Source organism: Rhinolophus sinicus, linkage group LG03 (assembly GCF_036562045.2).
Source record: "Rhinolophus sinicus isolate RSC01 linkage group LG03, ASM3656204v1, whole genome shotgun sequence".
NCBI lineage: Eukaryota > Metazoa > Chordata > Mammalia > Chiroptera > Rhinolophidae > Rhinolophus > Rhinolophus sinicus.
The window spans coordinates 149,245,533-149,261,609 of NC_133753.1; the positions used below are offsets into that span (position 1 = coordinate 149,245,533).

Consider the following 16,077-nt stretch of genomic DNA (forward strand, 5'->3'; position numbering starts at 1 on the left):
TCTTCAAGTTCTGTTTGTAAGGTAGTGATTTACCTCTGGGGATTCAGATGAAAGAAAGTAATGCAGAGGTTAGCCTGGATATGTGGACTTTTTTATTAGGAATATTGCTTTGTGAGGTTCTCCTTGAAACGAGGAACAAATAATGACTATGTTTCAGTTCGGAGAGTAAGGTTTGGTTTGCAGTGTTGCGTGAATTGGAGAGCTCTGTTATTGGTCAACAGGACCGGGTTGGAAAAATGCTTTGATTTCTATGGTTGGTTAAAATTGTTGCCTTAAGGAAAAAGTAGCTGAGCCATAGGAATTATGCCTACAACTCCTCTTACTGGTTGGGAGGGGAAAATGTCCCTGAGAGAATTCTCTGCTTCTTACGCAACAGTCTGGAGAGGCAGCTGCTGCGGTAGGCGGGTCCGGGCTGGTGCTGCAAAGAATGCGCTGCGTAGAGCTTCTGCTGGCTTTTGGACTCACTCATCCCAGTGCTTATCTGGACAAACTCACCTGGCTACCAAGCAGAGCCAAGCCAAGGCCTCGCTAACCCATCCTTCGCGGGAGGAAAGAAATAGCTTGTCTTGGGATGGGGATGGCAGGATGGAGAAGTGGGCACTTGGTGCTGTTAGCCTCCCCTTCTGTCACTAAGGTTTTATGCATAACACCATCCGTGGAGAGAACTTGACCTGACTTTTATCAGTACTTAAAATCTTACACAATTTTTAAAAATTGGCTGGTTGGACAGGCTTATGTTATTTTGTGTTTCTTTCGGTGCCAGGAGATGGGACTTTTCCGTATAGCTAATGATCCCTCTGGCTCTTTTTTGAGTGGCCTGCTCAGCCCCATTCCTCCCCGACACACACACACACAATTTCACAAGCCCTGTCGGGAGGGCACAGGAGCAGGTGGCACAGGAACCCCAGCTGAGAGGATACTGCAGGGAAAAGCCCAGCCCTTGTTTGGCCCTGAATCATCATCTCAGCTGGGACTGCTGGTCTCCCTTCCACATGGTGCTTTTCGCGTGGTTAATGGCCTCTGCTTTAATTCAGACTTTGGAACTGTCACGAGGCAGGGAAAAGTAAAGAGGTGGAGAAGCAAAAGGCAAGGTCCTTTTCTTGTCTTATGGACCAAGCCAAACAGACTTGAGAGCCCTCTGTGTAAGCTAATAATTCAACTCTCCTTGAAGTGATATTCTTTTCATGTAAGAATATTAATATTGGGCTTGGAACCCTGGGGTAGCGGGGGGGGGGGGGGGGAGAAGAGCTGGAGAGAGAAGGCAGCTGCTCAGTCACTCCCCTGTGATTCCCAAATTCAGCAAGTCTGGTCCCAACTGGCACTGGGGCACACCCCACTTGGCAAAACAAAACCCTGCAGATAGGTGACTCACCCTACTTAGAAGCAGTTTAACAACCACTTGCTTCTTACCAAGCATAGCCCTTGGGGTGATCTCACCCCTGAGGACCATATCCCACCCATCCCCACACAGGACAGGAGTTATGATGGCCACAACTGCTTCTCCCTGGTGACGGTGCTTTTATGCCCTTGGGCCCTTATACACTGGCTGGCCTATGACCTATAGACCCCTATAGCCTATTTCCTCTCCAGCCTCCTCAGGAAGAGGTCACTGCCCTCTGTATAAACAACTCCTTATAACTGAAAACTTGCCCTCAACTTTTAGCCTTTCCTTTTCCAGCATGAATAATCCCAACGCCTGTCATCTGACTTCCCACACTTCTGTCAGCCATCTGCCAGCGCTCTCGTGATTCCAGGCTTTAACACGAGCTAATCCCTTCACACAGTTCCATCTGCTCTTTCCTCTTTGCTTCACTAGCTCATCCTTCAGGTCTAAACTGGAAGGTCCCTTCCCCTGGGAAGGTGTCCCTAACCTGCTGGACTGGAATGCCGTTTCTGACATGCACATCTCCTGTGAGAGTGGCCATCACACTGTGCTGTTATTTGTGTGTAACTGTCTATATTCCCCACCAGCCGCAAGTCTCACGTCCCGTTTGTTTGGTGGGTGTCTTTGCCTCATAGAGCAGGGCTTGGCACTTACACAATACTTGTTGGCTGCATGTTCCATATATCGAAGTCAAAGAACCTAACCACCTTCCGATTTCAAGATGACATTTGAGTCCCTGATTCTAAAGTCCAGCCCTTGTTCCCAACCCTTCCATTTTACCTTCAGACCGTGTTGACTCAGCCTTGATGGCAGCCCCACCCTGCTGCCTGCTCTGGAGAAATGTGTGTCTGGAGCATTGGCTATCTTCAAAGGGCTTCATCTGCATCAGCTGGAAGGATTTCAGCCCCTTTGTCAAATCAGGGTGAACATTACACTCTCCAGACTCCTCAGGCAGGTTTTGTTTACCCTGGGATCTCCTCCAAGATATCAGCTGATGGCTTCACTTTTTATGGTCTCAGATGTGGACAGACTCAGATTTTCCCCCCTTCATCTTCCAGCCCTTCCCTAAGATTCCCCCACCCCCTTCATTTGTTCAAGCTTTGTTACAGATGCTTTTCCCTGTACGACTTCCCCTGCAGAAATCTGGCTTCTTGGCTTCCACCTAGTGCTGAGATATGCCGTGCAAATGCCTAAGATGGGCTGCCAAGGGCAGATGGCATGTTTCCTGATGCTCTTTAGTTACAGATCCATACTTACCGAGGCTTTTCTCCTTCTACAGAATCGGAATGGATGTTTGTGGGTTTTGGTGTAGATACAATGGAGATAAACTAGTGGTTTCCTTAAAGATGTAGAATTGGAAATGTTTTTTGAACGCAGCGGTTGGGGTTACTAGCGATACAAGCGTAGTCACCTAGAGGCAGACAAGGGTAGCATGAATCTTGGGGAAAGTATAAGGCACAAACATGTTTAAGACCACACACTTCCATTTGCTGAGCACCTTCTAAGTACTCTATGTCTGGCACGGCAGGTATAATGTATAAATAAGATAAATAAGGCGTGCTCAAGGAGCGCACAGTCTTTTAGGACAATGACAATAAGGCATGGTGACTGCCATGTACAGGTTCCGGGAGGGTGGGAGTTAGGGACAGGGAGAGCACAAACATTGGGGTTGCACGCATGTCCCCTGACCTGGCACTGCTGGTACTGACTGTGGCAGTGGGACCTAGAAAGCCATTAAAAACAAACAAACAAAAAACTTCAAATACCTGGGGCACAAGATCACACATGATTTCCATGGTCATCAAGATTGTTTGGAGATTCTGATATTTTTCTCTCAGCTGAACTCAGAAATCAAGCAAATGAGCCACACACAATGCCTTCTGCCCTGTGTATTATCTATTGCTATGTAACAAATTACTGCCACAGACAAAAAGTATTTTTCTCCCTCAGTTTCTCAGGGTCAGGAATCTGAGGGCGCAGCTTACTTAGGTGGCTGTCGCTAAGGGCGATTATGGGGTGGCCATCTCAACTGAAGGCTTGACTTGTTGGGGGAATGGGTAGGACTCAAGAGAGAGCATGAGTACCCATGATGAAAGCCACAGACATTTACAACTAAAGTGACATCCATTCCAGATATTCCATTTGTTAGAAGCCAGTCAATAAATCCAGCCCATACCCACGGGAGGAGGATTACTCGAGAGTATGGACCCTTGGGGACCATTTTAGAATCTACTGTGCCCCTCCACCTGGTACCATTTTCTTCCCATTCTCATTGGTTCCTTCCCAGTTCAGGATGTGCTTATGAAAAGGACTGGTGATTGCTTCCTTCTTTCGTCTGTCACTGAGAGGGGGGAATGGCCTTAAATCATCACCGTACATCAGGTTGGATGTTTTGTTTGTACAGGTAGGGGACCCAGGACTTGGTGATGCTGGCAGAGCCTCCCTCTAAACAGGCTAAGTATTGGGTCAGAGGTGGTAGCTTTAGGAAGAGGTCATTTCTGGAAGTGTGTGCCTAGAGGAGATCCATTTTGCAAAATATGATTTGAAGCCTGGCCGGCCCCTTAATGCTAAGCAGTCTGCCATTTATAAAAATGCATATAGTCCCTTTGAAGTGCAGGGCCAAATAGCTGTCTCGCAGCGAGGACCATTTCTGTGCTATCTCAGGGCTGAGCCTGCCCATATGGTCACAGAATCCAAACTGGTCTTGATACCTCCCTCACCTTCCCTTTCAGACTATGGAGGAGGAAGAAACTTTCCTCTGCCCTCAAGGTTCTTTCAGCTGGTCTAATAGTCAAATAAACATGAGACAGATTAGCAAGAGAAAATACCAAATTTAATTACATACATATGTATGGGAACCCCACTTATGTGAGAAGAGTCAGAGACCCCACATAAGAGGTTCAAAGGGAAAATGAGGTATATATGACATTCTGAGCTAAGATCACCTTGGGGCTTCAGAGGAAAGGAAGGTCATTGCAGGCTGATAAGAAGAGCAGACGTTTGCCCTACAGATAGGTCAAAAATGTTATCTCTGATAATGTCTTATGAGCAAGGCCCCTAATTCAAATTCTTCTAGGTAGTGAAGGGAAGGCAGACATTTCTCTTGAGCCCACAGGGTCCTGCTTGCCTTTAGCTCAAAACAATCCACATACCACAGAGATACATCTTGGGGTGACTTGTTCTGAACCCCTACAAGACCCTCCCGATCCCTTCGCAGCTCTGTGACTCAGCATAAGCACCTCAGCCCCAGCTCACCCTTGTCTCCTAGGAATTCTCTGCCAGCTCCAGCCAGTGCTTGCCTCCATCTTAGCTGAGAAGCACTTAAGCTACAACTCCTTCCTGCGGGCTGGCAGAGCCCTCTAGTTTTCCCAGGTTTCAGTACCTAAGCTCCAAAGTTGTAAGGCAGCATTGGGAAGTAAATGTTATAACACAGTGATGACTGATGACCTTCCCCACCACCCATAAAAGTGTCCATATGCAAATACCTCGATTCTAAGTAAACTAGCCTCCTTCCTAGCCAGACACTGCTCCTCCTTGTCAGCCATCCTCCCGCTGATTGGCCAGTGTTGCACATATGCAGAAATAAGATGCAAATAGAATGCAGTTTCATCACGTGGACAGTGAAATTGGAGAACTACTCCCTCATGGGTAAACCCACTAACAAGGAAGGATCTGGCAGAATTAAAACAGTTAACAGAGAAGGAGAGAGAATTGATAAGGACAATGACAAAACAGGCTTTCATAAGAAGGTGATTTCAATATCAGGGGTGGAAGAGAGGCCCTCAGGAAACTGATGAACCTCTTGAATGTTTTTTCAAAAGTGTTCCTCTTTATCTTCCTGTCCCTGGTGTGAGATGAAGGAAGACATATTATGCTGTCATATAATTTTGTGAAACAGCTAATGCCAAAAAAATCCACTCATTCATTTTTTGTTAGTCTAAGAATTAGTGCACAGTCACACAACATCCATTTTATAAAATACATAAAATATATTTTTATGATTTTTAGTTCTATTTAAAGGTAAATCTTTAATCAAAGCCCTTTTCCCCTCACTATTTACTATGACATTTTAGAGAAGGTTGGCAGGGGCAATGATAGGAGGCCGAGGGCGGGTCTAAGGACGGAGAAAGAATATTTTAAGCAGAAGCAATATCTAACAGGATGTGGAATGGAACGCTTCCTGTTGTCTCAAGTGTTGGCTAAAGCTTCAAAGCTGAAGTCAATGTGTGATAAAGACCTCCACAATCTAAAAGAAAGGCACTAAGGAAATCCCACAGGACTTGTTAAGGAAAGGTGAGAGGTTTTTGAGAGAAAGTTCCTTGAAGGGAATTTGTAAGAGGAGCAAGTGTTGTTTTTTTCCTTCCCTTCCCTCGGGGAAGGGAATCCAGTCACCACCCAGAGCAAGCAAACATAGAGTCCAGGAGAACCTCAGGGTTTGGGGGGGAAGGGGTCGGCTTGCAAGAAAGGGAGACACACTGGCCTCTCAACAAACTGGCATCTCATTTCATAGATAGAAGCTTGTTGAAGGACAAAAACGTTTCACCTGCAAAATGCTATTACCAGAGAGGAGAATGCCCTGGGTCTTGGGAGAGCTTGCCAGATATCTTCTGGAATTTGGGGGCATGAAGACTGGTGCCTGGCTCCCTGGGAATTCTCAAAGCAGGAGGTCAGCTGAAGCTGGGTGTCAAGGTAAGGGGAAGAGGGCAACTGGGATAGCAAGGTGCTTTACTATCTGCCATTTGAAAGGCTAAAGGTAAATAGATTCCCATGGGCCAAGTTATAGCCAGAGGGCTACCATCTGGGGAAGGGGTCCCAGCAGAGAGAGACCAGATCACCTGGAGTGTGCATCACCCTGGTGCAGTATGGGAAGTCCCTGCAGTGGGAGAAGGAAAAGGGACTGCAAACGTCCCATTAATAATAAACCCTCCAAAAGAGCTGGACTTAGAATACAGAGCATTCCAGACACTCAGGCAAGAGCCACAAACTGCGTATGTTGAACGTAATGGCCTCTGCACCTTTGCTCTAATTTTCCTCATCTGCTTAGCCCTAGAGGATGTTGAAGAAGGCTGGGGCGGGGAGGGTGGTAGAGAAGGCAAATCAAGAAGAATGAGAGAACAAACCATACCCTTTTCCCCCCTGAAGGTTCTTAACCCCCATGTCAGATATGAGCTGGATAGAAGGAAGAAACTTCAAATTGGATGTGAGATTCAAGTTTGCATTTAGATTGGAGCTTTCAATAGCCCCAAATGATACTGTTCTGATATCTGAAACTGATCAAGGTCTTGAAATCTGCTTGGAGAAATCACCAAAGAGTAAGAAAGGACAGTCAGACAGAACTCCTTTGAAGACAGTGGTAGGAGAAAATAACTAAATTGAATCTCACCATGGTAACCTTGCTCAATAAACCGGTGATATGTGTTTGGGGAAGAATAATATACCAGTTTGCAGTAGGAGAGTTTTTCCATTTCACATGTGCACATCCTTTTGGAGTTTCATACCCAAGACAGAGCTCCAAGAACAGTCTGGTGGGAAAACTGGAAAAGGTGCAAGTGATTATAATACAATGTCATGTTGGGAAAGTGCAGGGCACCATATGAACACAAAGAAGGGCCACCAACCCCATTGTGGGGGCCAGGGGACATTTCCAATGAGGTGACATCTTGGCTACATTGCTATGGAAAAGGAAGAGCTGACCAGAGAAAAGGGGAGATGGGTGGTAGGGTAAAGACAGAACAGGGAGGGGGCAAAGAAAGGAGGGGATAAGGCAGTGCTGATGAATTGACTTTTGGACGTATTGCTCACATAAGCTGATATGGCCTGTATGTCAGCAACCCTGTCTGTGTGTGTGTGAGAGATGGTAGTTTGGCACCATCACCCACACACACACATGTGTTTGGAGCCCTATGCACGAACCCCATCTCTCAGGACAAGGGCATGTAGGCTGTGGATAACAGCTACTAGGGCAGAGGCTGTGGATAACAGCTGGTGAGATCAGGATGCATTTGAGAATGCCTGCACCCAGTACTTCAATACTAAATCCTGTTCTAGGACCCTGGGGCAGATAGGTCATAAGGAATGCAGCCAGGCAGAGGAAGCCCCAAACACTGGATGTCTTAGGGCTTTAGCCCCCACGTCAGAGAGGAGCCCTAGCGCTGGTGCACTGGGTTTCTCCAACGGAGCCCCACAGATTCTGGCCCGCACTGAGCAGATCTAACACTTAGATCCAATAGACTGAGCGACAACCTGTCTTCTTAAGCCCAGATGCAAGTGTTGGCTCTGTCTTTTATAGAGAGGCAGGGTGAACCCTAGGAAAGGCATGGCAGAAGGAGAAGGAAGCAAAGAGGGGTTAGTTCCGGTGCCTGGGGCATTGCTGATGGAAACTGCACCTGTAGGACCTGTGCTTTCCCAGCCACAGGGGGTCACAGGCTGCTTCACCACACAAAACATCTGGGAAGATAAGAACTCCAAAGGAGGGTCCACGAGGAAGAGAGCACCAACTCCAAACCCTTTGGTTCAAAAAAGGGCCTTTGATGGTGAACTATGTACCAACCATTTTCCTCCTAAGAGCTGAAGAACCATCAGTGCCCCTAGAGGCCAAGAGGCCTTCCCAAATGTTCGAGGAATGGTTGAAGAAAAATGGACAGAGCCGTTGGAAAGGTGGGGGAAATAACAGGAGAGTGTGTTTCATAGAAGCTGAGGGAGGAGAGTTTAGAAAGTCGATTAATAGAAGAACAAAACATGCCCATTGGATTTGGTATGAGGGGGTGGTCACTGGTCACACTGACAAAACCAACACAGTGATGGATTCAAGAGTTAGACTGCTGCGAGCTCAGGTATGAATGGGATGTAAGCAACCGGAGGTAGAGAGTAGAGCTTGTCCTTTCCAGAAGGGTGACTATAGAAAAGGCAGTAGTGTGAGAAACAAGAAGTACCTATAAGGATATAATGGCATGAAAGAGGGTTTTTCTCTCTTTTTATGTGAGGAGATCTTAGAGCATGTTTAAATAATGATGGAGTGGGGGGAGAGGTTGAAGGGATGAATGAATAAAGCATAATAACTAAATGAAACAAGAACTCAGGAGACAGGAAGGGATGAATCGAGAATAGCACAGGTGTTGCACAGGTGTAGGAATTAGCCTTAGATAAGAACAGGAACAGCCTTTCACTAAGCTAGGGAGAACAAAGAGCAAAGGAGACAGGGGGGAGGTAGATAAGTGGTAATTGGAGGGGCAAAAAGGTTGACATTTGTTTGCTTTCCTGGTGTGTAATAAGGGTAGTGAATAATATACTAAAAGCATTTTATAGTTTCAAAATATTTGCATAAATTTTCATTTGATCCTCAAATCAAGCCAAATACTTTTTCTGGTTGGTTCCAAACCTGGGTATGTATACCAGGTTCTCGATTTCTCTTGGCTACCCTGAATTGGTTGGTGCGTTCCTTTCCTGCAGTTTCACACAATTAGAACTCTCTCAAACTAATCTTCTCTATACTTTGGCCCAAGCCAACTCCTATGGGTCTCTCTCACAGCGGCTACCATTGAAGGATTCCAAACCATTGGCTCCTTTCTACCTTATCGCTGTGCCTCAAACTTCCCTACCATCCAGTGGCAGCCAGCTCCAGCATGGCTGGCCAGTGTTCATGTTCTCGCCTGTCACAGAAAAGGACACTGACCAAATACAGATGTTAGCTGCATGGGGCCACCTCTCAGCCATAGCCAAGAACAATCCCCTGACTCAATAGGGGTTCAACTCGAGAACATATGGGTTGACAACACTTGGCCACTTATCCACTTACATTTCTTATAGTCAGTCACGCAATATCCAAAGCAATTGGGGGCAGTAGCCATGTTCCATCGGTCTCTTCGATTCCCAGCTGTAACTGGCCTCATGGTCTTTCTCCTGGACCTTTCTGTTCTTAAGTCACACCATTACAACGCATCTCGTAGAATCCATTGTTGATTAGTTCATGATGTGAAAGAGGGTAGAAGGGCAGGGTTAAAATTGCAAAAAGTGTGAAAGGCAGAAAATTGCACTAGACCAAGGAAGCAAACCTGTGACTGTCAAGTCAGGTGATATCTTTCTGTTTTTTGTGCAAGTCAGTTTTGAAGGCTACTCAGAAAGAGGAATTTTAAAAATGCTTTGATCAATAATAGTATCATTTAACTAAAAAATTGCTCTCAAGACCAGCGTTTATTTGGGTTATACATTCTAATGTGTTTGTTTAAAAGGTTCATTATTTTATGGTCTTAGTTTATGCAGTCTTTAAAGCAGTGCTCTGTTAAAATGAAGCTCTTCTGGCTGAGATGGAAAGATACTTCTTACAAATGTGAATGTTGAATTCAGGATCCAACTTTGTGCTAAATATCTTCACATTTTCCAGTCCAGAAGAACACTGAGGCTTTTGACATTGTGAATCAACAATGTGGTTAAAGGTCATAGGTTTAGAAAATTCAACGCAGTTTAGCTTTGCCTTGGACATTGAGGAGGCAGATCTTTTTAACCCCAGAGTGAAGGTGAAACGGCTGATGCTGATAGGGCAGCTCCAGAGAGCAAAATCTCTTTGTTTTGAAGGCAGCTGTTGTCCTGGGTATTGTGCTTTAACATAAACCAAACAGACTCACCAAGCACTGGGCAAGCAATAGAATACAATCCAGGACACTATTTCTGCTCAGGGAAACTGTTTTGATTACCCAGGACAATTAGTCCAGGAAATGGTCCTGGCCTCTCCCCATCACCTGTCCTTTCTTTCATTTTCCATCCATTTCAGCCACCATCACAAACGCTTCTTTGCACTTGTTCCAGGCTCCATGTTAAATGCACTGGACACTGAATTGAGCTTCCCCGAGCTTGACCCTTGGTGTGCTCTATGTATGACAGACACATTCCCTCTGGCCTCCTTGCTCTAGGCTGTTGCAGGAAACATCTCATCAGAAGAGGCCCAGCTTCTCTGAAGAACAACCAGTAGCCAAGAGTCTGTAACCCCTGTGTGGACCACAGCGCATGTGCAGCAGGTGGACTGTGGCAGGGAGTGAACAAAACACGTTTCTCCAAAAATATTGAGATCCTAAGTTGCTCTTTTTTTAGGAAGATGTCTCCCCAAAGAAGCCCTTCTGAATGCTACGGTCCCTTTTTACCTGACTTTTGCGGTAAAAACCCACACAGGCTTATTTTACATTTTCTAAGCTCCCAGAGGACAGACTCATCGCAAGTGTATGCGAGGCTCCTACTCTGATTCTGTCCACTCACTGGAAGCCTTCCCGAGCCGCAGGGCAGGACCATTGCCTCCCAGGCCCCACCCAGAGGGTGTCAGCAGCTCTTTCCTTTCATGAACACCGTATGTGACCATAGGTTTGGAGTTTTGTTTTTTTCTTAATTATGAAGAAAAGAAAAACATGCAGGATAAGGAACAGTTACGTTGTCAAAGTGATTATTTGGCTTCTGGCTAACTTTTGGTCTCATGAGAGGCAGAGAAGAGAAGCCTTGGTAAAAATGAGCTTTTCCTTTCTATAAACACAACCTGAAAAAATGTAAACCAGCTGAGTTGGCAGAGTCTTTGCCTGCCCCAAATGGAGGCGTTTATGGTATCAAAGAAAATTTCCTTAGAAACATTTCAACTTGGGTTTCCTGTGAATGAATTGGGAAGAATGTGAATGGATAAGAACTGGGTGGAACTGGACGTTCTACATTTACACTGTCCACTAGAAACCAGTGCCCTTTATGGAAAACAGGGAGGTTTTGTTTGGAAGATGGGTCTGGGGGAAGAAACCTCACACCACAAAGCCCTTTGATGTGCCCTGGATTGAAGTATGGTTTTCCTGACCCTCAGTCTTGGATGGGGGGGTGGGGCGAAGGGGACATGAAGATTGGGCTGACATTTCAGAGAAGACTCTTGGGGACAGCAAGGTTTTCTTTCCTAAAATTATGATGCTAATTCAAACCATTCAGCCATGCTTTCTCAGGCAGCCCTACCTTGAAAACACAGAGTTAGAAGCAGTATTTTTATTTACAGCTTCATTAATCAAGGCTCTTCATTGTGGTGTTCTATTCTATAGCTATTTCCTCTACAGAATTTAGCTTGAGTGATGCACAAACTTTCCCACTCATGATATGTGATCCAAAATATGTTTAAAAGGTGAAAGCTCATTAAACTGTTCAGACTCAAAGATCACTCACGTTCATATCTAACACATGTAATATCCTTGTTTTTCTCCATCAAAGTCAGTCACACATAGACATTGAGCTCTTCCAGGTGGGCAGTGGTTCAGGCTGGCATATGGAAGCCTTAGATGTGATCCTTGCCCTCAGGAGACATCGTTAAGGAGACACTGTGAAATGTTAGTGACCAATTCAAGGCAGGATGTGATCAAGTGCCAACTGAGGAAGGATGGAAAGACCTGGAGAAGTTGAGAGAAAATGAAGGGCATGTGAGAGATCAAGTTTCCTATTTTCATAGGGATATTGAATTTGTCTCCAAAAGGAAGAACTTGGAAGTTTGAAGAAGGTTTTCAGCTTATCAATAAAAAGAACTTCTAAGTTGGGAAAGCCAACCTAGTGAGGTTGCTGAAAGTATGCAAATGGAGATTAAATAATTATCTGATAGGGATGCTACAAAATGATTTTATATATTGAGTAAACGAAATGACCTCTAAGCTGTCTTGGACCTATGAAACAGTGACTGGAGTGGACCTATGAAATAGGGGTACAGTGACTGGAGTATAAACTCAGTCTGGACCTCGCTGAGGAGAAGAAGCTGTGCTGGGCCTCAAAGGATGAATGGCCTCTAGATGCTGGCTCCTCCCCTCCTGTGTGTTCCCATACCACCCACCTCCCCCTACCTGTTCCTGGGGAGAGCCCAACCTATAGCAAAGCAGTCTCTATTGGCAACAGGGCGGGGAGAACACAGGGCTAAGGATCTAAGATGGATGCATTCATGGTATACTTAAGGGTTGTGTAATTCACCAAATGTAAATTTGACCTTTAAAAAAACACTGGATAATTCTATGCAGTGTACAGATATCTGCAATTTACTTTAAATGCATTTAAGAGAAAAACCAGATGGATTGATGGGTATAGAAGAGATGTTTGATAAAACATATAGCAAAATGCTAATTATACAACCTACAGGATAGGTATATGGATGTTTACTGTACAATTTACAATTTTATAATAGAATGTTGGGGAGAAAAATCCATGTGGCTCTTACTATGGAAGAGAGTAAATGGCTTTCAGCTTTCACAGACTTGGAACACCACAGAATATAATAATGTAGGTTTATTGAGTTCTCACTACTCACTAAGCACTTACGTGTACTATCATTTACTCTCACAACCATCTGTGATTAAGTAAGTACTAGCATCCTCACTCTGTAGACAGGACAACTGAGGCACAGAGAGCATAAAACATCTGCCCAGAGCCACACAGCTGGTAAGTGTTAGATTCAGGATTTGAACCCAGGTCTGACTGACTCCAGAACCGAAGGCCATGACTAATGTACCACATGTGGGTGCCAGATGTGGATGCCTGGCATGGTTCCTTGTGTTGGTGTAAAGCATTTGATGTTTGGGGGAAAGTGAGACAGATGCCTGCATTCTGGCCCTGCCCTCATCCTCTAATTGATATCGGATGGGTTTGGTTCTCTACTTCTTTAATTGTTAATAGACACCCAGACCACCATCTGGGAGTTTTATTCTTTTTTTTTTTTTTTGTCTTTTTCTTGTTTTGTTTTGTTTTGATTTTAAACAAGTTTATTTAAACAACAAGATGCTTGACTTGAATGGAAAACCATCTAACATTCATTCCTTTTAATTTATCCCTACTTAAAGACAGATTTTCCTACATGTAACAGCTATATACAAAAAGATTATAAAATTGTCCTTGGGTTTACATAATAAGTGAAAAACACTAGAATCCTACAATCGAACAAGGTATGCAAGGATTTTTTTATGTTATTTTTCTTTTGTTAAACAGTTAGAACAAAATAACTTCTGGAATATAATGTTAAGAGTAGAATGAGCATGCCACTAATGGAGAAAAAGTATTTTCACAAAGCCAGTAATCTTTCCCCATCCCACCGCCACTTGATGTCAATCAAAACATACCATTGGCTATTTAGTTTTTAAAAATGCACCATGTTTGTGCACATACACCAGTTACTTTATGTACAATAAAGGGATGGGAAATGGGGAAAATGAAAGAATAGAGAAACTACACTGGAAGAGTCGGGATGTAGTGGATAGAAATTGTGGTTTTCTCATTGAGAATGTACTTTTGGTCTGTAAGAACAGAGTTCTGGACCAAAGGTGTGCATTCCTTTTTAGTAGACAGTACTGGAACACATCAATTGTTTCTTCATCTTTCATTTCCACCTGTGCAGGTGCCTATTTCATTGACTGGCTGCCCATCCAATCAGAATCTGATCTGCCTCACTGACAAACCCTGTTATTTATAACAGGCTTCCATTAGTTTGCTATGCGATATCAAAACGCCTCTTAATCTTAAACCCCACCAGAGGGACAGCCTGCCCCACCACCTTCAAATTAATATTGTCATTCTCTTAACTCCTTCCCTGGCCTTTTTGTGAGCCATAGAGTCCTGCAGTCTCAGCTTCATCCCATTTTGCCACCTATTGCCCCAGGGGTGTTGCTTCCAGTCCTTTGTTGAATATGTAAAATATGAGAACATTCCCCAAATCAGGTCGTTAAGGTAATTTTCAGCTGTCTGGGCATTCTCCCATAGTTTGGAAAAAGAAAAAAAATCACTGAAAATCAAATACTCTAACCCCTCCTTTTTCACTTCAAGGACCCTAAATATCTGTTGATTGAGGTGCGAAGCCTTTCCCAGTGTCCCGGGGGAGCTTGGCCAGCAGACGTGTGGGTCCCAGGCAGCCCAGGTGGAGGTGGCCTGCAGAGGTGACAGTGGAGACCAGCAGGCATGGATGCTTGCCATGTATGATGGCCCTGTGACGGCCCCTGCGAAGCCATCCTTTCAGTCCTCAGATTCAGCTTGTTTGGGTTTTCTATTGTTTATTTCCCCTTCCCTCCACCTTTAGAAGGAAGGCAGGGGCTACTTCCCAAAAATAGAGAAAAGGAATGGAAGCCCAACTGGATGGCTTCCCCACCTACATGCACCCCAAAGCTCTCTGAGCCCACCACTGCCCTGGAATAGACAGCAGGAGAAAAATGGTTTTAAAACCCAGAGGCAGGAGGAGGGAAGGAAATCTTCAAGTCTGGGCTGCTGAGTTTTCTTGCAGTGGACCCTGGTAACCCTAAGGTCAGGCTGTCAGAGGAGGCATTTGCTTGGTTTAAGTCCCTCCAGGGGCTCTGAGCCAGGGGTTCTAGCGAGTCTCACTGTTCTAATTGCGCTGGGGATGTTTAGTGTTGAGGCTTTACTAGACTACAGGATTCCAGAACAATGGGGCGGGAGGAGCTATGTTCCAGGCACTCAATGCCAACCTCCCTCGTACTGACCGAGCTACTCAGCATCTTCCCACCACTTTCCATGGAAGGCCCAGAGCTGGGCCCAGCCCCTGGGGCCTTCAGCTCCAGAGTAATGTGGGGCTGGATGGTAAAGGCTTTGCAAACCTTGGAAGGATTAGGGATCAGCACGTCTTAATCTCTCTCTCTCTCTCTCTCTCTCTCTCTCTCTCTCTCTCTCTCTCTCTCTCTCTCTCCCTCCCTCTCCCCACATTAAGTACATTCACAATATTGTGCAACCATCACTTCTCATTTCCAGAACTTGTTCATCATCTCAGACTGAAACTCTGTACCCTTTAAACAATACAACCCTCTCTTTTTAACAATGAAGAAATCAAACAAAATGGAGAGAGGCTTGGCCAATGTCAGGCAGCTAGGACAATGGTCTATGATCTTAGGATCAAGAGCTCTGTTTGTTATAATATATGAGCTGATTTCTTAAAAATATCATTAAAATAAATAACTACATATTGTTCTGGGAGCCACCCTTTTGGAAGATGTTGGCAAATAAGGGTGTGTCGAGAAATAGCAACAGGATGACAAGGAACCTGAGTCCTGTGTCTCTTATAGATGGAAGGAATTGGTGAGGGGGGATTCAGGACAATAGTGGGTGAATTAAATTTTATTTTTGTCAGAGTAATATATGCAAATAGTTTTACAAATCAGGCATAAGGCATAACAGAATTTAGCAGTTCCCTGTCCACTCCTCCCTCCCCATTTCCAGGTACTGCTCCTCAGAGGCAACTGTGTCCATTTCTTTTATTTGTCTTCATTCTATTCCATTTTCTATATTTCAAAATGATATGCTTGACTGCTATTTATTGTTTTCTTATTTTAAACATCTATTGATGTGTTGTTTTCATAGACAAGGATTTATCTTTTATCTACCTCTACCTCTTCTTTTAATCTCCACTCCATCCTCTCAACAATTATATAATTTTTGGAGGTAAATTAATATTCAATGTTTACATTATAATGATATAAATATTGTTTACTTAGCTAGGTAATATTCCCTGATTATGTTTCCTTCTTATGTAAGTTTTTACTTTTTTTTTTTTTTGGTAAGACATTGCCACAATTTTTTAATGACTTTGTTTCCTATACAGCTGTTGCTGATTTTTTCTAAATGTGCCATAATTTTTTTTTATTGAAGTACAGTTGACATATAAAATTATACTAGTTTCAGGTGTACAACATAGTGATTCGACATTTATATACCTT

General features: G+C 44.3%; 1 pseudogene; it reads right to left on the reverse strand.

Annotated features, from left to right (window-relative positions):
* Positions 1–319: 319 nt before the first annotated feature.
* On the reverse strand, positions 320–13,969 carry LOC109445674 (small ubiquitin-related modifier 3; annotated as a pseudogene).
* Between the last annotated feature and the right edge of the window lie 2,108 nt (positions 13,970–16,077).